Genomic DNA, 25,707 nt, shown 5'->3' on the forward strand with positions numbered 1-25,707 from the left:
AGGACAAGTCTCTGAATGTCCTTGAGTAACCCAGCCAGAGCCCGGACTAGAATCCGATTGAACATCTCTGAAGAGACCTGAAAATATCTGTGCAGCGACGCTCCCCATCCAACCTGACAGAACTTGAGTGGTTCTGAAGAGAAGAATGGGGGAAATTCCCCAAATACAGGTGTGAGAAGCTTGTAGCGTCATAACCAAGACGTCTCGAGGCTGTAATCGCTGCCAAAGGTGCTTTAACAAAGAACTGAGTAAAGAGTCTGAATACACTTCTTATGACTGGCAGCATGGTGCAAGCAGCGGTGTTATAACTCTGAGATTAGGCTGAAAATATGTTAGCATTGTCAGAAATGCTACAAAAAGGTAGCACATAGTTGGTTCTGGGGCGGCAGGTAGCCTGGCAGGTGGGAGCGTTGGGCCAGAAACCGAAAGGTTGATGGATCGAATCCCTGAGCTGACAAAGTCAAAAAAACTGTTGTTCTGCCCCTGAGCAAGGCAGTTAACCCACTGTTCCACAGGCACTGATGACGTAGATGTCAATTAAGGCAACCCACCACACCTCTTTGATTCAGAGAGGTTGGGTTAAATGCGGAAGATGCATTCAGTTGTACATCTGACTAGGTATCCCCATTACCCTTTCTAAAGCGATAAATGTAATAAACAACATTGACCCTAGAAGCGTATGCAGTTCAAACGGTAGCAAGTCTAATGGTCACTTTATACACTCTTTACACTCGTTCTTATCCGATGCCTAGATATTGAGCTAGTTCTGGGTCCAAAAATTTGAAAAATGTGGTTCTCGGTAACAGACAGATGGCTTATGACGAGAGATTGGTGTCATATTGGCTTAGATATGATGGTAGGGAGATTTGAATTGAACACTGAGCTTCAACCAATACTGCGCTATAAAAAAAAAAAAAGGGTAACGAACAGCTGACTGAAGACAGGACGGCCGGGCGTCTGTGCAGTTGAGTCCATTTCTGTGGTAACATGGACTCTGAATAACAAGATTAAACTTTGTTGCTCCTTGCTGAAACAAGCAAGGTGTTGTAGCAAACACCCCCAATGCAGCAGCAGTAGCAGCAGCACACATAGAAATAGAATGAATAGAATGGGCTTGGAACCTCTAACCCTGGCAATTTGACTGGTAAACTCATGGGTACACTTGCAATGGCTGCCTGGTATAGTGATGCAATAATTGTCATGGTAATGTAGACTGTTCATTCAAATTATGTCAACTGATGTGGCTCATGTGGCAATGGAATGTAATTTTTGTAACGTCAGTTGAGTTGAATCAACAAAGTACAGTACATATTGAAGGCTACACTTCCTGCTTTTACTTCCTGCTTTGCTCACATGTTTACACTGGCAATGCCCACCAGTCCACCCATTATGCCATAATTTACTTGAATGGGGATACTCGTTCTAGTCATTCTATTCCTAGGGCAAGCGTCAATCTTTGCTTTTCGAATGGTTATTATGGAGGCCGCGGTCATACGCCTGGCCAATTACCGTCATCGAAAATTCCATGACCGTCACAGCCTTACTTGCATTGTCTTTGAAGTTGATTAGATATGCATAGCTGTTCCAGACAGCTGTGACATTTCCCACAGTTCATTTGTTATGATTAACGGGTGGTCGGTTCAATGATCCTTCTGCTGTTGTAGATAATCGAGATGTTTTTCTGATTTTATCATCTTTACTCCTTTTGTGATTCCAAAACAGATTCTCAGGCCATGCTACCTACTCTGGTACATCATGATAAATGTTGCATGATATAAATGATATCGTCTCAGGGTAGGAGCTGATATTCGGTGTGCAGGCCAGGGAATGACAAGTCAGTGAAATAGAAGTGGCTTAGCATAATACAAGTTTGATTGATCTAATTTGAGTCGTCTGCTACTTGGATTTGCATTTGAACCTTCAGGTTGCCTAACTAATAAACCATTCAAAAATGTACCACAGATCATATAAATGATTGAAATGGTCCAGACAGGCCTATCGGCATCAAATGTCTATGATGATTAATTCAAATATATTACACTTTAAACTTGGGATCAATATAGCTCTCTAACCCCAACTGAGGCTGGTGCCCAAAATGTATCATGTATTGAGTGAGGACTAACGCATTCATTTCAGTCAGTTTAGTTCGCACAGTCCTTCTCATGAGCCCTCCCCAGCTAGCTAGCTTATGCTTGTGGCTAGAAACATCAGCGAAGTTGGGACTTGGGAGTGTTCAGAACCTGTCACCCTGGCTTGATATTAGCTACACTATCTAGCTACTTCCCTCTATGTTACTGTAGGACAGCAGTGCCCTGTCTTTGTTGTGTTGCCGGCTTGCATCGCAAACTCTCCCCATTGAGCAGCATTTGACTGTATCACGTGAGATCCAGATGGTTATCAATATTACAAGTTATTTCTCGTATAGGTTGCTATCCTACTATAAATATAATACAGTGGGAAGCACCTCAATACAACACCGTTGCAATGGTCATTTACACCGGCTTGACGTTACCCTTAGCTAATTGGCATGTCACGTGACATCCATCGGCCATCGAGATAATCAACACTTTCTTTTACAAGTTTCAACTAGCGCATGCTGTTGCTGTTGCCAGCTAGCCAGCATAAACTAGCTAGTTGGAAAGGGCTCATCAGAGTCGACTGACACAACTGACTGAACCAAATCCATTCGTCTCCACTTGACTCTCAGCTGCACGACATACGTCATCAATTTGGGCACCAGGCATGTCCGTATTGCCTCTCCCCAACTGATTAACGTCAGGAAGTTCTTAGGTTCAACAGGGGTCATGTGACCTGAAAGTTCAGCTGGACATCTGGACAGTGGACACCCAACAGTATCTGAAGGCTACGACTCGTGTCTAAATGCGCACCGGAGCAGGACTTTTCAATGTCACGTCAAGGTACATTCCACGACATCAAGCTGTGTAATGCTTCCTACAGGTGTGATTTTAGTCCTTCTAAATGTTGACATCAACACAACAAACCTATCCCTTTCGGGACCCTTGATCTGGTAGATTGGAGTTTAAACTATAGCGAGAGCTCTGTGGTTGGTCCTGTGTGTGTCCTCTATTCAACATGCAACACAAAAGGCATGTGCTTGTGATTAATTACTGCCTCTGCCATAATGAGGCCATCGCCAGTTAGGGAGCAAATTACTTCTCCAGTTTACAGAGCCCTGGAATTTGCTTTGTTCTCCTATTAACACTCAGATGTGGCCATTCATTTCAGACTCCGTTATCTGAGCTTAGATATAATGCAGTGTTTATTGGGAAGCCAGAGAATGTCTTCCATTCACTTGTACATGCCACCTTTGAACTCGCTTAAACATGTAAGGCTAAATATTTACACGTGGGACCCTGCTTGTTTAACATTGCAGACACACTTGTGCCATAGAGTAAATGAATGAAAAAGGTTTAGACAAAACACCTTCAGGCATGTGATGGCTGCCAGGCCACTTTGTGGAGCTGGCCTCCCCAGGTTCAACCTCCTTTTGAGGGCATGTGGACTTGGGAACCAGGGGGTTCGCTGGAGGGCCAGAACACTGCTGACTTTGCTGTCTCTCTCTCTGTCTCTCCATAGAGAAGAGATCAACGCATTTAGAGTTGGCTCGGGCTCTATGAGATTACGCAGAGGTGTAGAGCATCATGTGAGGGCATTACGAACAAAGAACCGTTACCATCTAATCAGTACCCAGCATTTTGCTGCTTGAATGAGACTGACAAAAGCGCAGAGTATTGCGGCGGGTCGCTACAGTATAGGGTGAGATGGACAGATTGCAGCTGTAGTCGGATGGTGGTAGGGTTTCATGTCATATCCGCATATGCTTTCATTGCTCCATAAAGTGACACTCTGTCTCACTTATTCTCCCTAAGTTCAGGTTAAAAGTGCTCTCTCTAAGCCTTGCTGTCAACACGTCATGCAAATGTTCTCAGTCAGTTTATTGTAGAATCTAATTTCTTCACACATAGTATTCTTAATGGGGTGGAACATCGTAGAACCATGACTTTACTGTTGCAGAGAGAGAGAGAGAGAGAGAGAGAGAAGCCAGAGCCTTCTATTGACTCTCCCTCTTAATCCTTAATCATTTTACATGTGTTTGCAAATCTGGCTTATTCTCTCCCTCCAAGCGTCTGACTGTCTCTCATTCACAACTAATACAGATAAGAGCCTGTTTGAGTAGCTTCAGTATATGAGTCAAAGAGTTCATTTTACTAATGTAGGCCTATAGGTAAGTCAAAACTGTAACTCGGCCACTAACTCGGCTACTGTCTTTTTGGTAAGCAACTCCAGCGTAGATTTGGCCTTCTGTTTTAAGTTTAAGAACCAGATTTTACTTTAGGATTTTGTCTGTGCTTAACTCCATTCAGTTTCTTTTTAATCCTGAAAAACCCCCCGTCCTTAACGATTAGGCCTATAAGCATACCCATAACATGATGCAGCCACCACTATACTTGAAAAAATGGAGAGTGCCACTCAGTAATGTGTATTGGATTTGGCCCAAACATAAATGTTTTTATTCAGGAGAAAAAGTCAATTACTTTGCAACATTTTTTGCAGTATTACTAGTTCCTTGTTGCAAACTGGATGCATGTTCTAAAATATTTTTATTCTGTACAAGCTTCCTTCTTTTCACTCTGTCATTTAGGTTAGTACTGTGGAGTAACTACAATGCTGTTAGTCCATCTTCAATTTTCTCCTATCATAGCCATTAATTAAACTGTAACTTTTTAAACCATTGGCCTGATGGTGAAATACCTGAGCGGTTTCCTTCCTCTCCAGCAACTGAGTTAGGAAGGACACCTGTATCTTTGTAGTGACAAGGTGTATTGATACACCATCCGAAGTGGAATAAATAACTTCCCCATGCTCAAAGGGATATTCAATGGTGTCCTTCTTTGCGAGGCATTGGAAATTCACTGTTCGACTGAGGGACCTTACAATTATCTGTATGTGTGGGGTACATCGATAAGGTAGTATTTACTATCACTACACTCTTATTTCAAACAGAATGAGTTTTCATTTTTTATTAATTTGTAAAAGATTCAAAAAACACAAATCCACTTTGACATTATGAGGTATTGTGAGCGGAGTTGAGCAGTTGGAAATCCCACTCGTTGCCCATGGAGCAGAGCTTCGCTCGGTGCTCCACGTCCTTTCAACCGCTCCGCTAAAAAAAACGCTCCGTGATCATTGGCAAGAAAACTGCTGCTTCAAATTCGCTCCATTCATTAAAATCTCAATTTAACCAGCACGCATCTATTTTTTTCTGACAACCTGGACCTACCACTTGGTTTTGAAGTATTAAAACCAAACCATATGACTTGAATAAAAAGTATTTGAATAAACACGAAAAGGTCAATGTAAGAAGCTTTCATCATTTCAAATAGGCTACATGTCATATAAACAGCATATAAACACTCTAAATAGATCAGACAGGGAGACTAAGAAGGGAAATTAATTATTTAGGCTATAGTATTTCAATTATTTCAAGGCTATAGCCTACAAACAAATAAAAAAAAATTATATACACACAAAAAGCTTATTTCTATAAAATGTGCTAAATTTGTGTTCATCCCTGTTAGTAAGCATTTCTCCTTTGCCAAAACAATCCGTCCACCTGACAGATGTGGCATATCTAGAAGCTGATTAAACAGCATGATCATTACACAGACGGACGGACCTTGTGGTGGGGACATTAAAAGGCCACTCTAAAATGTGCAGTTTTGACACACAACACAATGCCACATGTCTCAAGTTGAGGGAGTGTGCAACTGGCAGGCTTACTGCAGGAATGTCCACCAGAGCTGTTACTAGAGAATTGAATGTTAATTTCTCCTCCCAATGTCATTTTGGAGAATTTGGTAGTACGTCCAACTGGTCTCACAACCCCAGAAGATGTGCAACCACAACATCCCAAGACCCCCACATCCGGCTTCTTCACCTGCGGGATTGTCTGAGACCAGCCACCCGGGCAGCTGATGAAACTGTGGGTTTGCACAACCAAAGAATTTCTGACCAAACTGTTAAAAACCGCCTCAGGGAAGCTGATCTGCGTGCTCGTCATCCTCACAGGGGTCTTGACCTGACTGCCGTTTGGCGTCGTAACCGACTTCAGTGGACAAATGTTCACCTTCGATGGCCACTGGCACGCTGGAAAAGTGTGCTCTTCACGGATGAATCACAGTTTCAATTGTAGATGGCAGGCATGGTGTATGGCGTCGTGTGGGCGATTGGTTTGCTGATGTCAATGTTGTGAACAGAGTGCTCCATGGTGGCTGTGGGGTTATGGTATGGGCAGGTTCAAGTTACTGACAACGAACCCAATTGCATTTTATCGATGGCAATTTGAATGCCCAGAGATACCATGATAACATCCTGAGGACCATTGTCTTGCCATTCATCTGCCGCCATCACCTCATGTTTCAGCATTATAATGCACAGCCCCATGTCGCAAGGATCTGTACACAATTCCTGAAAGCTGAAAATGTCCCAGTTCTTCCATGGCCTGCATACTCACCAGACATGTCACCCATTGAGCATGTTTGGGATGCCCTGGATCAACATGTTTCAGCTCCTGCCAATATCCAGAAAGGATGGAGGAGTGGGACAACATTACACAGGCCACAATCAACAGCCTGATTAACTCTATGCAACGGAGATGTGTTGCGCTGCATGAGGAAAATGGTGGTCACACCAAATACTGACTCATAATCCACACCCCTACCTTTTTTTAAGGTACAGTATCTGTGACCAACAGATGCATATCTGTATTCCCAGTCATGTGAAATCCATAGATTAGGGCCTGATACATTTTATTTCAATTGACTAATTTCCTTATATGAACTGTAACTCAGTCAAATCATTGAAATTGTTGCATGTTGCGTTTATATTTTTGTTTAGTATAGAGTTAAATACAAATGAAACGAAAATGCCTTATTAGTGCCATTGAATACATTTTTATAATAACATTTTTTTCGAAACACGAATTTGGCCAGTCTGTGACATCTGGTTTATGCGATGGTGCCTGGAGAGCAGGCCGGCAGCGGAGAATATACTATTTACGCTTGCTGAGCCACTGGGGATGCTAAACACCCTTTTTAGGCTAAATAATTATTATTTAGTTGTGGACACCACACTCCCTCTCTTGCTCTTGGTACTCTTTGTAAGTCACCTTGATTTTGCACCTGTGTGTTTTATCAGTTTCTTTATGAAAATATTTAGCAAACTCCATGGCAGTAGCTAAAGCAAAGGGCTATAGCAGCAGTGCACACAAGTAGACTACAAATGCATGCTGAGTCGGGCATGCCCTGAGCTCGTGAAGTGAGTGCTACTGGAGCGCTACTGGATTGAACTCAGCGATTTTGGAAATAAAGCAAGCAGTAGAAATAAAGCGCCATTGTCTTTCAGCCACAAAAGGTTTGTTTAAGTCGTTGTCATAATCAGTTTTTCTGGAAGAGCACTCTGTAATCTGTGGGTGGCAGGTATTGTTTTCAAAGTGAATCAGCAGCAACTGAAAACTGCTCCGTTCCTGCTGCTGACTGATAGATTAGAGTACAACGACCAACCAATGGCTAGTCTCCAACAGGAAACACATTAGCTACAGTGTGTCCATTCAATGAGTTCAGCAGAAAACAGCTGACCACGCGCAAGTACAACAATATTTGCTATACAAGAATTAGGCACTCCTGAAATCGGTTAGAAAGGCCAAAATAATTGATTTCACTCATGTTCTTGTCGAGGAGCTATTTGCATTGACAAGGGAGCAGACATATGCTACACGCTACAGTATGTGGATAAATGAAACAAATGCTTTTTAAACCGTCTTGTTGAGCAGAGTTTGCCACCAAAATCTCAGACACACCATGACTATCTGTGCAGGCAATGAACAGCTCCTGACCGACACTGGCACTTGGATGGCTGAAGAATGGAGGGGCTTTACAGTAAATCTGTCAGAGTCTGCAGAGCATTATGTCCAGTTATTAGATTTAATGCAACACAGTTCTAGTATATTCAGGACGTGTGGGTATAATACATCTGTCTGCTAGACCCATGAAACTCATACAATGACAAAGGTTGACTGATTTGTGATTGATTCGTTAGTAATGGTTCATATAATAGTAGAAACCCTTAGGTTCGAAGCACTACTTTCTCTGGAATTGAAAATATGAACACAGATAAACTTTCCTTTATGAAGGACCACTATGAAGGACCTTGGATGAAGCCGTGGCCCTGGTTAGCCTCTTCTTTGTGACCTCTGACCTCATATGTTTCCTTATATGAACAGAGAGAGATCAGTTAGGGACTCCAATGCTAGTTAATAAATGCATTCTAAAACTATAAAGTTTTAGAAGCTTGATGGCTGAAATTTTAGGAGCAATCATTTCTGCTCAGGGACTGATGGGACATAATGTCCTAGATATGTCCACATATTGCCCTGTAGAGGGGGCCTGTAATCAGGGTATGTGGGTTTACTACATGATATATGGTAGTAGAGCTAAGAGTCGATGGGAGAGCCTCTTGAATGAGGCATATTTGAATGCCTCAGCAGTAGCACATCTACAAATACCCATGGGGTGACACCACCACCAGATCTCAGTCTCACTCCCAGAGCACATTGCAGTGAGTACAATGGAGAAATACAAAGTTGTAACAATGTTTGCCGGAGAATAATGAATAGTGTGCCTAGTAACTTGGGACTGGTAGTTAAGCCACAGAGGTGACCTATGGGACAGGCTGTTACAGGGAAACCAGTGGGGCTCAGGAAGATTGAGGATGCTCAGCTGCCTAGAGGTGCAAACGACCCAGGGCCCCAGGGGGCCCATCTGTTGTGGGAAAATAAACGGTCAATGGGTGAAAAAAAAGTTGGGTCAATGGTTGAGAAAAAGGCCTGCTCCTGTGCTCCTCTCCCCCTCAGGGAACATAGTAGACAGCTCCATAAATCACTTCCAGGATGAGCCTCCTGCCCCCAGGGTGACATGACAGTCAAGAGTGCTTCACACTTTCCTTTCCTCCCCCATTGCAAGTCCATTACAGGGCAGAGGTGTGAGCTCACTGCTGTACTAACTGCCGTTGTTGTTCTGTTGTTCCTGGTGTTGTCACCTGTGTTTTCACAAATGCACCCCCCAACAAAACGCAAAACCAAAAGGTGAGACAGATGTGAAGAAGTGATTTGTAGACTGTGATTGATCACACCCATTAAAGGGATAATCCACTTCCAGGAACGAGTCATACAGTTGAAGTCCGAAGTTTACATACGCCTTAGCCAAATACATTTAAACTCAGTTTTTCACAATTCCTGACATTTAATCCTAGTAAACATTCCCTGTCTTTGGTCAGTTAGGATCACCACTTTATTTTAAGAATGTGAAATGTCAGAATAATAGTAAAGAAAATTATTTATTTCAGCTTTTATTTCTTTCATCACATTCCCAGTGGGTCAGAAGTTTACATACAGTCAATTAGTATTTGGTAGCATTGCCTTTAAATTGTTTAACTTGAGTCAAACATTTTGGGTAGCCTTCCACAAGCTTCCCACAATAAGTTGGAATTTTGGCCCATTCCCCCTGACAGAGCTGGTGTAACTGAGTCAGATTTGTTGGCCTCCTTGCTCGCACATGCATTTTCAATTCTGCCCACAAATCTTCTATTGGATTGAATTCAGGCTTTGTGATGGTCACTCCAATACCTTGACTTTGTTGTCCTTAAGCCACTTTGCCTCAACATTGGAAGTATGCTTGGGGTCATTGTCCATTTGGAAGACCCATTTGCGACCAAACTTTAACTTCCTGACTGATGTCTTCAGATGTTGCTTCAATATATCCACATCATTTTCTCTCCTCATGATGCCATCACCAGACCCTCCTGCAGCAAGGCACCCCCACAACATGATGCTGCCCCCCCATACTTAACAGTTGGAATCGTGTTATTCGGCTTGCAAGCCTCCCCCTTTCTCCTCCAAACATAACGATGGTCATTATGGCCAAACAGTTCTATTTTTGTTTCATCAGACCAGAGGATATTTCTCCAAAAAGTACAATCTTTGTCCCCATGTGCAGTTGTAAACCGTAGTCTGGCTTTTTTATGGCTGTTTTGGAGCAGTGGCTTCTTCCTTGCTCAGCGGTCTTTCAGGTTATGTCGATATAGGACTCGTTTTACTGTGGATATAGATACGTTTGTACCTGTTTCCTCCAGCATCTTCACAAGGTCCTTTGCTGTTGTTCTGGGATTGATTGGTGCTTTTCGCACCAAAAGCACGTTCATCTCTAGGAGACAGAACGCGTCTCCTTTGATTTTCCCATGATGTCAAGCAGAGGCACTGAGTTTGAAGGTAGGCCTTGAAATACATCCTCAGTTACACCTCCAATTGACTCAAAGTATGTCAAGTAGCCTTTCAGAAGCTTCTAAAACCATGACATCATTTTCTGGAATTTTCAAAGCTGTTTAAAGGCACAGTCAATTTAGTGTATGTAAACTTCTGCCCCACTGGAATTGTGATACAGTGAATTATAAGTGAAATAATCTGTCTGTTAACAATTGTTGGAAAAATTGTCATGCACAAAGTAGATGTCCTAACTGACTTGCCAAAACTATAGTTTGTTAACAAGAAATTTGTGGAGTTTTAATGACTCTAACCTATGTGTATGTAAACTTCCAACTTCAACTGTAGCTACATGGTTCTCCTCACAGGTAATGTGCAGTAACTGCAGTCAACTGTGGTATTTGGATGCAGTAATTGCAGAATAACTGCAATGTACTACAGTTGAACTGCAGTTATACTGCACTCTAACTGCAGTTACACTGGGGGAAAAACGGTGTTATTTTGGACGCAGTATTTGCAGCATACTGCAGTTATATTGCACTCTAACTGCAGTTATACTTCAGTGTACTGCAGCTACTGCACTGACTGCAAGGGATGGTATGGGCATACTTGTCTAGAACACATCCATCTGTTTATATCGTCATGACAAAGTATATATTTCGCTTAGATCTAAACAGTGTACTAAATTATTAAACTCAGTTTCTCCTTCAAGTACCATCTCGCAATGCGCCCTGTGTGTCTGTGGGAAACGAGGGTCGTTGTTGCCATAGCAACGCACTCTGCATTCACTCTGGGAAGAAGCGAACGGCAAGATGAACTCTGTGAGATAGATAGAACAGTTTGTTTAGGTGATTTTACAGCTAGTTACCTACTTCACATGCTGATATTGACTCCGGTATTATTGTGTGTAGCTATGTTTGCTAGTTAGCTACCTAGCTACCCAGCTAACAATTCTAGGGGGAAGGTTTTTGCAACGTTACCCGTACTGTTCCCCTAATGTTTTGAGTGTCCGGTTTTACATTAGTTTTGGGAACATTTTGAAAACATTGAGAACCTTTCTAGCATGTTTTGGTGTTAAAGTTGGGAGAACATTCCCTTAATGTCAAAAAAATATATATATATATATAACATGGTTACAATGTTCTCAGACGATACAATATTGATGTTCCCGACAGTTTCATCAGACGTTGCAAGAACATTAATTTGTCCAGTTTTCTGATGGTTAGAAGAATATTTCATCAACATCCCACCAAACATACACAGAACATGGTTTCCATGTTCTCAGAATTTAAGATATTACTGTTCTTGACACGTTTCAGGGGAACTTTGCAAGAATATTTCTGTGTATCATTTCTCAGGAAGCCTGATGGTCCCAAAGAAACATTCTCCAAAAGATGTTTGTTTCATTACACAACACACCTTCTTACTGTTGCCAAGACAAATCAAGGCCTTGATTGGTGAACCACTGATCAATTCAGAACTCTTTTTGTCTGTTGGCAAGGTTAGATACACTCACAAACTGTGCTTTTAACATAGTGTTTTCAACTTACATATTTGACAAACATGATTACATTGAGCGTGTTCATTTCTACAGTAATTATTATGCAACATGTCCTCATCTGGGATTTGAACTCGCAACATCTTGGTTCACTGTACTCCCATCTCCCTGCTACACCATCATGTCCTTGTCAAGTATCAGTTAATTTGACAATTCTCTCATCATTTATTTGATTTACAATTTAAGGGCTTTCTGTATCGTCTAATGTTGGTGGGGCATATTAACCTGTTTAATAACGACACACCTGACTCATTATGATCAATAAAAGTATTTCTTGAGTGTACTTTTAAAAGACCTGAGATTTGTGTCAAAGTGCATTCACCCTATTGCTAACACCTATCAAGTGCCTAAAGTAGGTAGGAGGGGTTAGGTATTCTTCTGGACAGGGCGTAACTATACTGGCCCAATAAGCACATGCCCTAGAGATATCCCAAATTAGGACAGTGGTTAGGGTGTTCATTATTGGTGCTAGTGTCCTGGGTTTGAGGCCTGCTATGGGAGTCACCCTACTCTCACGTTCTTAACAACATACAGTACCAGTCAAAAGTTTGGACACACCTACTCTTTATTTGACTATTTTCTACATTGTAGAATAAAAGTGAACACATCAAAACTATGAAATAACACATATGGAATCATGTAGTAACCAAAAAAGTGTTAAACAAATCCAAATATATTTTATATTTGAGATTTTTCAAAGTAGCCACCCTTTGCCTTGATGACAGCTTTGCACACTCTTAGCATTATCTCAACCAGCTTCACGAGGTAGTCACCTGGAATGCATTTCAATTTCAATGTAAAAAGTTAATATCTGGAATTTATTTCCTTCTTAATGCATTTGAGCCAATCAGCTGTGTTGTGACAAGGTAGGGGTGGTATACAGAAGATAGCCCCATTTGGTAAAAGACCAAGTCCATATTATGGCAAGAACAGCTCAAATGAGCAAAGAGAAATGACAGTCCATCATTACTTTAAGACATGAAGGTCAGTTAATCTGGAAAAGGTTTCATCAAGTGCACGGGCAAAAACCATCAAGAGCTATGATGAAACTGGCTCTCATGAGGACCGCCAAAGGAAAGTTACCTCTGCTGCAGAGGATAAGTTCATTAGAGTTAACTGCACCTCAGATTTCAGCCCAAATAAATGCTTCATAGAGTTCAAGTAACTGACACATCTCAACATCAACTGTTCAGAGGAGACTGCATGAATCAGGACTTCATGGTCAAATTTCTGCAAAGAAACCACTACTAAATAACACCAATAAGAATAAAATACTTGCTTGGGCCAAGAAACACAAGCAATGGACATTAGACCGGTGGAAATCTGTCTTTTGTTCTGATGAGTCCAAATTTGAGATTTTTGGTTCCAACCACCATGTCTTTGTGAGATGCAGAGTAGTTGAACGGATGATCTCTGCATGTGTGGTTCCCACTGTGAAGCATGGAAGAGGAGTTGTGATGGTGCTTTTCTGGTGACACTGTGATTTATTTATAATTCAAGGCACACTTAACCAGCATGGCTACCACAGCATTCTGCAGCGATATGTCATCCCATCTGGTTTGCATTTAGTGGGACTATCATCTGTTTTTCAACAGCACAATGACCCAAAACACACCTTGAGGCTGTGTAAGGACTATTTGACCAAGAAGGAGACAAATGGAGTGCTGCATTCAGATGACCTGGCCTCCACAATCACCCAACCTCAACCCAATTGAGATGATTTGGGATTTGTTGGCCCACAGAGTAAGGAAAATCAGCCAACAAGTGCTCAGCATATGTGGGAACTCCTTCAAGACTGTTGGATAAGCATTCCTCGTGAAACTGGTTGAGAGAATTTCAAGAGTGTGCAAATCTGTCATCAAGGCAAAGGGTGGCTACTTTGAAGAATCTAAAATGAGTTTCTCATTGAAAGATGGGAACCGGTAAAATTATAGATAGTTGAGCATCTCAAAGAGAACTCTCTGTCGTCTCTTTGAAATCCATACCACAAACGCAGTGTCTTTGAGGAATCACATTAGCTTTCGTCAATGCATTTCTATCTGTAACATTCCTAGTTCAAATAAACATGGCATCTGAGTTGATACCCCGCTTAACCGTTTCCTTGTGGAAATGCTCCCATTATTTTGAGTTAATCGAGGAGAAAGGGAACAACATTTTAGTAAAATGCAAACTGCAAAGGCACCATTGTTCTATTCATCCAGAAACACCACATCAAACCTGGAAAAGCATCGGGAAGTTGTGCACAAAGGCACAAAACTGGTAGCCAAAGTTTCAGAAATGCGTCAAAGAAATCTATACACATTATGAGAGTAAACAAAGATGCATAAATAGTATTTCCAAGCATTCTAAAGAAATTTCCAGATAAACAATTAAAATGACCGATAAATTCAAAACGGCAATAATGAGTAACATATTTTCCTAAGAATGTGAGAGAAGCGTAACTGTGCAAATCCAGCCCACAGCCTTTGTGACATACTATCTTTCGCAGAGTCTCTCCAATCTCCAGTAAAATGAAATCTTAATTTGATATTTTACATTTGTACTGTTAAAAATGTGATGGGAAACAAGTCTATTTTGCACTCTACAAATCCTCTACATAACACATATTGTACCAACCTCTCCACCACTTTCAACAAGACGGTCTAAAGGTTTTCTGTGCAGATAGGCCCCGAAGCGTGACACAACTACCACATTAAGATAAGTTACATCCCTCTAGCCCAGTAAACGCACTATCTTCTCTGGGAGGGTGATGGGGGCAGTGGGGCACAGGAGAGGCATGAGGGAGACAGATAGGAATAGGGACCAATTTAATAGTATGATTCAGCAGACAGAGGTATCACTTCCCCCAGATGGCAGGCTATCTCCTATTGCTTTACATAGAGGTACGTACAGTATGGGGGAGTACAAAAGCAATCAATCCCTCCCTAGGGATGGTCGGTCAGTGCTTCAGAGAGGAACAAGATCAGTGTGTCCCCAGCTAACCATCAAAGCCAACAGGAGAGGGGGCTGAAGGGGGCTTAGGTCCATGAAGCACCATAAAAGTCTAACAACCGGAACAAGACGGCAGATTGATACACTGTACCATGCATGCTTTCCCAGGGAACTTGTCATGGATTTCGGCAACACAGGTTATTCTCCATGGCTCCATGCTCCAAATCCAACACTGAACACTCTGTCTGATGTGGTTCAAAGCCTGAGGGCTCAGAATACATCTACTCCTCTCCTTTCTAGAGCGGAAATATTACTCATCTTACTGAGAATAGGATCTGTCTAAAAACAGACCTCCAACCACTGGGATGACGAGTCGATGAGGACCTGCGGTTAGTGGGGTATATTCCCTGCTGTTAAAAGTATGCTCTAAGGTGTAATGTTTTGATGGGGCATCTGTGGAAGAAATGTGCCAGGAGAAGTTGATCACCCAGGGATCATACCTCAGCTGAGTTCCCCTCTGCTCAGCAAGCCTGCATCCATCCACGCAGACAGCTGGGGGTTTGAGTGACAGGTCAAGGCTCCATACACAGGCTACATTTAGAGTGGTTGACGTGCGAGGGGACACGCTCTGACACCTGGCGACGCTGCACTGGTGTATATTCTGACAGCAACTGACACTGTACTGCTCCTCGGAGCCAACTGCTGTCCCACTTGCCCTGCAACCCCTAAAATAACGCCGTAGCCCAACTGTGCCAGGCAGTGAGAACAGAGGAACTACAGAAAGATATTTCCACCTGGCTGGCTGAATGGAAACTCTAACTCCAAGTTTTACATGAAACATGCATTGATATCAAAGAGAGATTTGAGTGACAATTCAAGATACACTCCCGTATCTAAAATTAGATTCCTCCCTGTATGAATTCTATTCATCCACTGAGTAGACCACTACAGCACGACAATCTCTAAGGAGATCTGAAGATGGCTTGGTTAGGGTTTGGGATTAAGATTCGTTTTTAATTTATTTTATTTATTTATTTAACCTTTATTTAACTACGCAAGTCAGCTAAGAACAAATTCTTATTTACAATGACTGCCTACCCAAAGGCAAAATGCCTCCTGCGTGGACGGGTGCTGGGTTAAAAATAAATATATATATATAAATATAGGACAAAACACACATCACGACAAGAGAGACAACACTACATAAAGAGAGACCTAAGACAACAACATAGCAAGGCAGCAACACATTACAACACAGAATGGTAGCAACACAACATGACAACGACATGGTAGCAACACAAAACATGGTACAAACATACAACAGCACAAAGGGCGAGAAGGTAGAGACAACAATACATCACGCAAAGCAGCCACAACTGTCAGTAAGAGTGTCTATGATTAAGTCTTTTAATGAAGAGATTGAGATAAAAAATATCCAGTTTGAGTGTTTGTTGCAGCTCGTTCCAGTTGCTAGCTGCAGAGAACTGAAAAGAGGAGCGACCCAGGGATGTGTGTGCTTTGGGGACCTTTAACAGAATGTGACTGGCAGAACTTGTGTTGCATGTGGAGGATGAGGGCTGCAGTAGATATCTCAGATAGGGGGGCTTTTAAAAATAAGCATCAACCAGTGGGTCTTGCGACGGGTACACAGAGATGACCAGTTTACAGAGGAGTATAGAGTGCAGTGATGTGTCCTATAAAGAGCATTGGTGGCAAATCTGATGGCCAAATGGTAAAGAACATCTATCTGCATGAGAGCACACTTACCTGCCAATCTATAAATGATGTCTCTGTAATCTAGCATGGGTAGGATGGTCATCTGAATCATGGTTAGTTTGGCAGCTGGTGTGAAAGAGGAGTGATTACGATAGAGAAAACCAAGTCTAGATTTAACTTTAGCCTGCAGCTTTGATATTTGCTGAGCGAAGGACAGTGTACTATCTAGCCATATTCCCAAGTACTTGTATGATGTGACTACCTCAAGCTCTACACCCTCAGATGTAGTAATCACACCTTTGGGGAGAGGGGCATTCTTCTTACCAAACAAACCACATGACCTTTGTTTTGGAGGTGTTCAGAACAAGGTTAAGGGTAGAGAAAGCTTTTTGGACACTAAGAAAGCTTTGTTATTGAGCATTTAACACAAAATTCGGGGAGGGGCCAGCTGAGTATAACACTGTATCATCTGCATATAAATGGATGAGAGAGCTTCCTACTGCCTGAGTTATGTTGTTGATGTAAATTGAGAAGAGCGTGGGGCCTAGGATCGAGCCTTGGGGTACTCTCTTGGTGACAGGCAGTGGCTGAGACAGCAGATTTTCTGACTTTATACACTGCACTCTTTGAGAGAGGTAGTTAGCAAACCAGGCCAAAGACCCCTCAGTGACACCTATAACCCTTAGCCGGCCCACAAGAATGGAATTGTCTACCGTATCAAAAGCTTTGGCCAATTCAATAAAAATAACAGCACAACATTACTCAAGGGCAATGGTGACATCATTGAGGACCTTTAAGGTTGCAGTGACACATCCATAACCTGAGAGGCAACCGGATTGCATACCAGAGAGAATACTATAGACATCAAGAAAGACAGTCAGTTGATTATTGACAAGTAATTCCAACACTTATGATAAACAGGGCAAAATAGAAATAGGCCTATAACAGTTAGGATCCGCTTGATCTCGCTGTTTAAATAAAGGACGAGCCGTGGCTGACTTCCAAGCAATGGGAATCTCCCCAGAAAGGAGAGACAGGTTGAAAAGGTCGGAGATAGGTTTGGCGATGATAGGGGCAGCAATCTTAAAGAAGAAAGGGTCTAAACCATCTGACTCAGTGACTGCCTGCAGAGAGAAACTTTGTAGCGGGGCAGAGGAAAAAGAGGGAGTAGCATCGGGGATAGTCGCATAAGAAGGGGTGGGAGATGAGGAAATGTTGGATGGGCAAGGAGGCATGCCTGAGTTAAATAGGAATCCTGACTTAATGAAGTGGTGATTAAAGAGCTCAGCCATGTGCTTATTGTCAGTAACAACCACATCATTAACATTAAGGGACATGGACAGCTGTGAGGAGGAGGGTTTATTCTCCAGGTCTTTAACCGTTTTCCAGAACTTCTTGGAGTCAGACCCACAGAGAGAGAACTGCTCCTTAAAGTAACTAACTTTGGCCTTCCGGATAGCCTAAGTGCACTAATTTCTCATTTGCCTGAACGAGACGCAAGTCAGCCTGAGTATGCGTGTGCCGAGCCTTTTGCCAAATACAATTCTTGAGGTGGAGTATCTCTGCAAGATCACAGTCGAACCAGGGGCTGAACCTGTTTCTAATTCTCATTTTCTTTATAGGGGCGTGTTTGTTAACAATACCACTGAAAATATCAAAAAAGAAGGCCCAAGCGTCTTCGACAGAGGAGATCAAGCTGATTCTATACCATTTCACAGAGGCCAGTTCATAAAGGAAGGCTTGCTCATTAAAGTTTTTTAGCAAGCGTCTGTGACAAATCAGGACTGGTCGTTTCACTGAGCAGCCATTACGAACACAGGCTGTAAAAACAGTGATCACAAAGGTCATTACAGAAAACACCAGAGTGATACCTCTCACTAGCCTTTTCTGAGTGTTTGGAGTCATACCTTGTGGGATTGGTAATAGTCTGAGAAAGATTTAGGGAGTCCCATTGCTTTAGGACTTGGTCAGGTGGTTTAAGCATGTCCCAGTTTAGGTCACCTAGCACGACAAATTCAGACTTAGTATAAGGGGCTAGGAGAGAGCTTAGGGCAGGTAGGGTACATGCCGGTGCTGATTGGGGACAATAGCACCCATCAACAGTCAACAAAGAGCTATTTGAAAGTGCTTAAAACCAGCAAATCAAATTGTTTGGGGACAGACTTGGTGGAGACAACCGAGCACTGAAGGTGATCCTTGGTAAAGATTGCCTCTACCCCACCTTTGGAAGATCTGTCTTACCGAAAAAAGTTATAACCAGAAATGTTAACATCAGTGTTCAAAACACTCTTCTTTATCCACGTCTCAGTAATGACCAACACATCTGGATTGGAGCTGTGAACCCACACTTTCAATTGATCCATTTTAGGTAATAAGCTTCTGGTGTTTAAGTGCAGAAACCCCAGGCTTTTACAAGAGCAGAAATCAGTGAAGCAGATATCAAAGATATCAGAATTGGGGCTAGCAACAGTAGATAGGCCAGGGTGTACATGCACATTTCCAGATCATCAACAGTGTACAATCAAGGCAGAGGACAGGGAGGGCTCTGCAGTGTTGATTTATGACATCTGAATGTTCATTAGATGGCAACAAGATCATATTGTACAGCAATTTCATCATGTAACATGAATACAAAGCTGGCGAGAGGTGGTTAGAATAGGACGGGAGGTCAAAAGTTTGTAATCAATAGAGAGTCAAAGTCCCGAATGTGGGAACAAACAGTCTATCCCACGGTTGGGTAAAGAAAGTTCGTAGTCAACAAAGCATGCAGGAGTCATGAGACAAAATGCACAAGAAAAAATATATATATATAGAACGATTTGGGGCTAGCCATTGTAAGTTCAGAGTCACTCGCCCCAACAGTGCGTGTGTGCTGGAGGCGAGCGATAGCTCAGCAGAGAGGAGTGAGTGTGGTGGAGGTACCTGTACCCGACAATTGGAGACAGGCAAGGGCAGATGGTGAACAGAACAGGGTTAGGGGTTAGGGAAAGTAGGATTTTGAATGGGAGTACATTTTTTGGTCCAGACAAAGATCGTAAAACAAACGTGTGTGTGTGTGTGTGTGTGTGTGTGTGTGTGTGTGTGTGAGTGAGTGTCTGTGTGTGTGCATTTACCTTCTGTGTGTGCAATAACCTACTGCAATATCTGTCAATCAGGCTAATTAATCCTGTGAGACAGACCGACAGCAGACTGACCCAAGACCCCTGATGAGAAGGTGATCGAGAGAGTTGGCGCAGATCCGGAAAGGTAGTCATTAATATTTCATTCATGTTGTTTAAACTCTCATTAAAATGCACAGTGAACAGGCTCCACATGGAGTAAGGCGAAAGTTGCACCTAGATGCTGATCTTGGGTAAGTTTAGCATTTCCCCCACAAATGGTTAAGGTTAGGATTGGTGAGGGTAAGCTGATCCTAGATCTGTACCTAGGGATAGTGCGGCCCTCACTAGGCAGCACACGTGATCCCTAGGCTGTCAGACTGTCTTGCTGATAGGTTTGGTTTTCATTTCCAACAGCATGTGTTAGATGGAAAAGGCTGTTAAAATAACAGCCATTAGCACTAAATGGTTCATAATTAGTTAATGACACATTTTTTGAAGTCTATTACATTTATTAATCACCTCTTAGGTAAATTAAGATAAGTTCCCAGCTAACAACAAACATTCCCATAACTTTAGAGAACATTCTATTAGGAGTCTTATTCGGTCATTATCTAAGGTATTCATATGAATGTTCCAGTGATATGCAAGGACACTTTCCAAGAGACCATTCCCTTAATGTCCAATAGAACTTACCATGTTCTCAAGAACTCAAGATATTAATGTTCTAGACACATTTCATGGGAACGTTGCAAGAACATTTCTGTGTATCAGTTGTTAGGACATCACCTGACAATCCCAAAGAAACATTATTACACATCATGCCTTGTTACTGTTGTCAAGCCAATTAACTTACATCTTTGACATACAGTACATGATTACATTGTGCATGTATATAGTAATTATTGTTCAACATGTCCTCACCTGGGATTTGAACTCACAACCTCTTGGTTCGTGGTAGTCTGATCTTCGCGGTAGTCCGATCTACGCCACCATGTCCATGTCAAATATCAGTTAACCTGATTATACTCTCATCATTGATTTGATGTTCTTATTTCAGCAATTTAAGGTCTTTCTGTATAGATGTCTAATGTTGTTGGGGAATATTAACCTATTTTAATGATTCTCCTGAATCATTATGATCAATAAAAGTTTTTCTTGAGTGTTCTTTTCAAAGAGCTGTGCATTTACACCTATCAAGTTGTTTCAGATTGACACAAGTGCCTAGGGAGGAGCAGTTAGGTATTCTTCTGGACAGTGGATATATCCCTTATATTCTGAGAAAATGGCAACCATTTTTTCAGTGTACATATTCGGTGGGACGTTAATGGAGTATTCTACTAACCCTCAGAAAACTGGACACAATGTTCGTGCAACATTTGTGTCCCATGAAACGTGAGTCCCATGAAACGTGTCTAGAACATAATATCTTATGGCAACCATGCTCTGTGTATGTTTGGTGTAATGTTAACCCTTTGACGCGTACAATCACGTATTTGTGATCATTGCTGAGTGGTCTCTGCAGTGTACAATCTCAAATATGTGATTGGAACAGAGCGTATGACGCAACAAACGTGTCTAAACATCATTGTTGTCTAAAAAGCATCTAAATATTTTTTTTGTACTAATGGAAAATGAAGGTCTTTAAACTTTATTCCTCAATTTGACCTTCTTTCGTAAAAGATAAATGCGAATTTCATCATCCAAGCATCACACGGAACACATCCACAGCCAAACTCATTCCATAAACTAGTCTAAATAACAGGTTGCGCTGACAAAAAACTAAGCAAAACATAAGTTAGCGACCTAACAGCTAGACTAGTTTACAATGTACCACATCTCTGGTGAGCGCAAGAGACTAATGTAATGTTGTTTAGAAAATAAATGTGTGTCAGCTAAGCTAACAGCAGCTAGCTTCTTTATAATGGCAGCAATGTTTGTTTACGTTTGACAAGCGAAATCTCCCAAATCCAGAATACCATCATAAGACGCAAATAAACAAAGTCAATGATGGCTGCGCTCATTGCCTGAAAAATATGGGGGAAGGTATGGTGGGGGGATATGATACAGGAAATACTACTATAATGGGGGATTTAACAATAAATGGGGGCAAACACAAGAGAAGGTTATACGTTAAAAACAAATAAACCCCCTGGAAAGGGGGGTCTGAGCTGGAAAGCCTGAGGTACCAAAGTTACAATCTGATGCCACGTTCAAGACAACTGGGAATTCGGGAGAAACGATTTTAATGGTCATCCAACTCTGGAACACAGGCCTCTTTCTAGCGCTCTGACTTTCCGACCTGAAGATCACTGACGTCATGATTTTAAGCAGTGGTTTTCAGAGTTCACAGTTGTCTTGAAAGCACCATAAGTTAGTCGAGTGAACTATCCCTTGTTATAACATCTTTGGTCTGACAGATGCTTACGTGACAAACAGAATGCATTGTATGATGTCAACAAACGTGGTGCCACACATAGCCGGCAAATAGCTTAGCATTAGCTGATCATAATCAGTGTCCATATCAATCTATGCAAGAATCGGAATGCATCATTTGTCACCAGTACTTGAAAACATGACACGACAGAACAATATACAGAAAATAAGCCACTTACTTTGATAGGAATGCACACATGTCCAAAGTCCAATTTGTAAGACAAACAACAATGAAGGCAATGCGGGCGCCAGCCAGAAAATGTGCTGTGGAAAAACGTTTGTGCAAGGCCTGTTCTGACTAGAGATGTTCAATGTCTTCATACTTGATCTGGGAAAACACTAGGGCAGTGCTTGGGCTCACTTGAAGAGAGAAGTTTGTCCGCTCAGTAAAACCTCAAACATAAATTGTCCGCAAGAGTGAAATGGGCTACTTCGTATGGGAATTAACGAGGAGGTGGAACACACCTCAATTCAAACTGTTGTTAGAAAATAAAACTTGTTGGAAAATAATTTGAAATTGACAAGTTGAAACATGGACTATTGATAATTAGCAGGCAGTGTGCCTTGGTTTGAGGGCAGCGCGGGTAACTATCCTGTTGCTGTAATGGTTTTCTTCTGGTGAAAGAGAGTCAGACCAAAATGCGGCGTGGCTATTGCGATCCATGTTTAATGAAACAAAGTAAACACGAATCAAATACAAAAACAATAAACGTACCACGAAAACCGAAACAGCCTAATACTGGTGCAAAGTAACACAGAGACAGTAACAAGGACGCAAAACCCAACACCAAACAGGCTACCTAAATATGGTTCCCAATCAGAGACAATGACGAACACCTGCCTCTGATTGAGATCCATATCAGGCCAAACATAGAACTAGACAAACTAGACATGTAACATAGAATGCCCACTCAGATCACACCCTGACCAACCAAAACATAGAAACATACAAAGCAAACTATGGTCAGGGAGTGACAGTAACCCCCAAGGTGCGGACTCCGGCCGCAAAACCTGAACCTATTGGGGAGGGTCTGGGTGGGCATCTGTCCGCGGTGGCGGCTCTGGTGCTGGACGTGGTCCCCACTTCACCGTAGTCTTAGTCCCCCACCTTGTCCGTTTCCGTAGCCTCCTAGCCACGGCGACCCTACTTAATGACCCCACTGGACTGAGGGGCAGCTCGGGACAGAGGGGCGGCAGCTCGGGACAGAGGGGCGGGGGCTCTGGCGCCTCTGGGCTGAGGGGCTCTGGCGCCTCTGGGCTGAGGGGCTCTGGCGCCTCTGGGCTGAGGGGCTCTGGCGCCTCAGACTCCGGCAGCAGCGCCGGATAGGCGGGAGACTCAGGCAGCAGCGCCGGACAGGCGGGAGACTCCGGCTGCAGCACCGGATAGGCGGGAGACTCCGGCAGCACTGGAGAGGCAGCACTGCCCGGTCTCTCTCGCCCCCCGGTAACCACAGGAAGTTGGCTCGGGTCTCCTACCTGGCGTAGCCATACTCCCTGTGAGCCTCCCCCCCAAGACATTTTTGGGGCTGACTCTCAGGCTTCCATCCACGACGCCGCGCTGCCTCCTCATACCAGCGCCTCTCCGCTTTCGCCGCCTCTAGTTCTTCTTTGGGGCGGCGATATTCTCCTGGCTGAGCCCAGGGTCCTTTACCATCCAATTCGTCCTCCCATGTCCATGTTGCATAACAATCACATTTTGAAACAGTGAAAAAACAGGGGCGACGGTTAGAGATATTTGGAACTCACGCGTGAAAAGGTTCATGGAATATTCTACTAACCCTCAGAAAACCGGACACATGAATGTTCTTGTAGCGTCCCATGAAACGTGTCTAGAACCTTAATATTGGATATTCTGAGAACATGGTAATCACGTTCTGGGTTAGTTCTGTTTGACATTGAGGTAATGTTCTCCTAACTCTAATGCCAAAACATGCTAAATACATTCTCAGGAGGTTTTTGCTAACATACATAGAATGTTCCCCGGAATAATGGAGAACTGGACATTCAAACATCAAGGGAACATTACGTGTAACATTAAAAAACGTTCTCTCTCCCTAGAATTGTTAGCTGGGTTGAAGCTGGAAATGGTGGGATACATTTCTCTCTTATGTTAGAAAGATTTCTCTCGTCTTATTTTTTGGCAAATAAAATAGACCTATGCTTTGTGTTAACCCTCCCAAGTCCTGCATCGGTGCAAACGTCATTGATTGTGTTTAAACGTTGCTGGTTGTGTTTTAACGTCATTGGTTGTACTGCAATTCATTAGAGCTGGAGAACTATATTTATTTTCATGGATCAGCCCCATAGTCTAATAGTGGCAGCAGCAGCACATGTATTGCTGTATGTGGGTCAGTCAAACAGTGTGAATCACTGTGCTGCTTTCTCTTGTAGCTGGAGGTAAACTGACAGCAAAATCAAACACATTGTTTAGAACATGACTCATCACGTCTGCAGAACCTGGGAAGTAGAGCAAAGATCACACTTCTGATGTTAGCCGCTTTTCTCTGCTTGCCTGCCAGCTAAGGTCCTTGCTTTCTCTCTGTAATTCCATGTTTGTTTCGTGTGTGTGTGTGTGTGTGCGTGACTCCCTGGGGACATACGAAAACAGAGAGGAAGTTGTGATCTCGCAACTTTGTTGGCGTGAGAGGCAGGGGGAGGAGCTTGGTGTGTGTGTAAACCATAGAGGAAGAGGCGAAGAAAGTGGTTTCACTGCTAAAATCTGTCTAAAATAAGGCCAATGCGTTTCTATGGGCTTATTTTGGACCTAAGCTTGTCTGTCACCTGCCCCCCGCCTTCGGGACAACGACTCCCATTGTTAGGGCGGAGACGTGCATCTTGTCATTATATACAGATCTCTGGTGTAAATGTCGCTCTGGATAAGAGCGTCTGCTAAATGACTTAAATGTAAATGTAAATGGAAGGTGCACACAGAGGAGCGAAGGAGATGAGACCAAAAATACAACATGATAACAACACTGTGCTGAATGGAGTTGTAGTTTTTATTATTCAAATATTCAACCTAGTTCAGTGCAGAAACGTGGTAATTAACTACAATGACCATAATCCTGTTCTTTTCCAGCTCTGACAGAGATGGATCCACTTTTACGCCTGCTACGTTAGGTTGGATACGCACAGACTGCATACGCCGCCATATGAGAGAGGAATGTACACAACAACAAGAGAGCGGACAGAGACAGTTCGTGAAAGTATCTACTTTGAAAACTCGTAAAATGATTGTCAGACAGCTCTGCAGAATACTTAGGCAGGCTCGCCTAGCTAAATAGGAGGACTAAAGACAGTACGGTATGGAGAGAACAGAGATAACGTTAGATGGTGGTCTGGCTGGCACTGCCTGAGCAGGGATGAGATGATGACTTTAAGGAGTGAAATATTACAAATTCAAAGTAATACACACAACTGAGACAATGGAATATTTTAAATGTTTTGGCAATTGAATGTTCACAATTGTTGTCTTTGGAATATCCATTAAAAAGCTCTAATAATTTGAATGTAAATATTTCAGAATGCATTTCATGTTGAAAAAAATGATCAAAACTGAAATCGAAAAACTGTGTTATCTTTTTAAATAATCAAACCGACCTCAAAAATCAATAATCGCTCAGCACTACCAC

General features: G+C 42.5%; 2 long non-coding RNA genes across 2 annotated transcripts in view; one reads left to right on the forward strand and one right to left on the reverse strand.

The window, feature by feature from the left end:
- The window catches only part of LOC118373355 (uncharacterized), a 45,833-nt gene that overhangs the window by 15,945 nt on the left and 4,181 nt on the right, over positions 1–25,707 (reverse strand). The window lies entirely within an intron of this gene.
- Positions 2,557–25,590, forward strand: LOC118373363 (uncharacterized). The gene is made up of 3 exons (XR_004823408.2): positions 2,557–2,918; positions 19,697–19,787; positions 25,155–25,590. It is a non-coding gene; the product is annotated as an uncharacterized LOC118373363 (long non-coding RNA).

The sequence above is a fragment of the Oncorhynchus keta genome, chromosome 4 (genome assembly GCF_023373465.1).
Source record: "Oncorhynchus keta strain PuntledgeMale-10-30-2019 chromosome 4, Oket_V2, whole genome shotgun sequence".
NCBI lineage: Eukaryota > Metazoa > Chordata > Actinopteri > Salmoniformes > Salmonidae > Oncorhynchus > Oncorhynchus keta.